Source organism: Triturus cristatus, chromosome 7 (assembly GCF_964204655.1).
Source record: "Triturus cristatus chromosome 7, aTriCri1.1, whole genome shotgun sequence".
NCBI classification, from domain to species: Eukaryota; Metazoa; Chordata; class Amphibia; order Caudata; family Salamandridae; genus Triturus; species Triturus cristatus.
In genome coordinates this window covers 1,813,960,633-1,813,962,813 of record NC_140590.1, presented here as the reverse complement: position 1 = coordinate 1,813,962,813, position 2,181 = coordinate 1,813,960,633, and the positions used below count along the sequence as shown (strand labels likewise).

The 2,181-nt window shown below is 38.6% G+C and overlaps 1 pseudogene; it reads left to right on the top strand.

The window, feature by feature from the left end:
• The first annotated feature begins 332 nt into the window (after positions 1–332).
• LOC146813247 (olfactory receptor 5B21-like) lies at positions 333–1,270 on the top strand (annotated as a pseudogene).
• The last annotated feature ends 911 nt before the right edge of the window (positions 1,271–2,181 follow it).

Genomic DNA, 2,181 nt, shown 5'->3' with positions numbered 1-2,181 from the left:
ATGCTATATATAGTAAAATCAATGGAATATTTTTGTCACAGAATGTTTTTAGTTTACATGCAAAGTATGTAGACAAAATGTTTTGGTTCCTAATATTTATTTTGCAATATTTGTGTATTGTAATACTGATGTTCTCCATATTATGTAATTCAACCATTGCAACCCCTTGAGCTTATTCACATTTAAACAACATGAATGCAGAGTATGAAATTCAATTACTTAACATTTCCATTTTTGTTCATTTCATGAGTTTTACATATTGTAACTTTTGTGATGTCTTATATTTCACTAAATGCTTACTTTTCCCAACAGATCACATTGGTAAGATAAGTATGGAATGCCAAAATCAGACAAGATTTGCAGAATTCCTCCTTTTGGGTTTTTCTGATCATCCACAGCTGCAAATTCCTTTGTTTGTTCTGTTTCTGCTGATGTACTCACTCACTTTCACACACCTATGTATGCTTTCCTCTGCAATCTGTCATTTTTAGATGTATGTTACACCTCAGTTACCCTTCCCAAACTTTTGGAAATACACTTGAACCAGGACAAAGCTATATTATTTATTGGGTGTATGACACAGCTCTATTTTTTCTCTTCAATTGCAATCGCAGAATATTACCTACTCGCTGCCATGGCTTTTGACCGCTATGTGGCCATCTGCAAGCCCTTGCATTACACTCTAACCATGACTAAGACACTGTGCAGTCTACTTTTAATGGCCTCTTGGACTTCTGGTTTCCTGAGCTCAGTGGCGCATACTATCTTGACCTCTAGACTGTCCTTCGGCCACTCCAATGTCATCAACCACTTGCTCTGTGATGGAAAGGCAATCATACAACTCTCTTGCTCTGACACCAGCCAACTTGAAACTGTGATTTTCATAGAAGCCATCATCTTTGTTTTTTTCCCTTTCACCTTAATATGTATATCATATATTTACATAATATCAGCCGTCCTCAATATCCGCTCAGAAGAAGGGCGGCGGCGAGCCTTCTCCACATGCTCCTCCCACCTGATTGTGGTTTCTTTGTTTTGTGGAGTCATGATATGTACTTACATTGGTCCTGCATCAATGAACTCCTTGGAGAAAGACAAGATCCTGGCCGTGCTGTACGCCGCTGTCATTCCAATGCTGAATCCCGTTATTTACAGTCTCAGAAACCGCGAAGTAAAATGTGCCCTGAAGAAGATCAGAGAACAAGCGAAGTCCAGTATTCTGCAACGATTTTGCAAAATAAACTTTCCAACTTCCCATGTTGTCATCTGACGTCTCTCACAGAACTGGAGATTTTCCTGCTGGAGTGCCAGATCCAGATGTGCTTTGAACTGTCCAAATGAAGCTTGACCAATGATAAGCATTCAATTGTTCATTTCTTTAGTGTAATTTTTAAAGTATCTTTGTCTTCAAAGGCAGTAGTGCAGCTGTTATAAGAGCAGCAGGTGCAGCTGTACTAGGGCTAAGGGTTCAGGGATGCCTACTGCATGTCGGTTAAGGCTCCTCCTCCCCATGGCAGGGGGCACGGTTCTCATATAACTTGTTTGCAATAGAGCTTTTGGCACTTTTGCTATACCCTTGACCAAAGGCCAGGAGACCTAGATTAAATGATGAGTTTGCCACTTATGCTTAAGTAAGAAACCTATTGGTGAGAGCAACTATAACAAAGCTCACTGCAGTTAACCTATTGCATCCGACAGTCTTCAAATGATAATCACATTTCCTAAATAATGGTTAGCAAATAGGTCAACTTACATGCCAACTCGTCAACATCCCAAGTATTTCCAAATTCCTATTTGTTACACTAGATATGCCCCTTCTTGGAGAGGTTTGGTTAAGTTTCTTAAATACCTAACCAGGCTCATTAATTAAACACAAATCTGTACTTTTTAGGACAGTATGGTTTGATCTAATGTCATGTTATGTGGTCACTCTGAAAACACAAAGGCGCGTATTGCTACATATCCTTTACTCCTTCACTAAAGATCCAGTAAAAAAAATATGTACTGTGCATGTTCTCTTCTGCTTGATGTGTTTTATGTGCTTTGAAGGGTTTAAAGGATAATGCTTGTGAACTCTAAATACAAAGAAATGTAAACCAAGCTACCTCTATTTATTTAAACATTATAGTTTTAAACGGATCACTGAATAAATATCGACAGACCAAATATCGAGGTACCAAA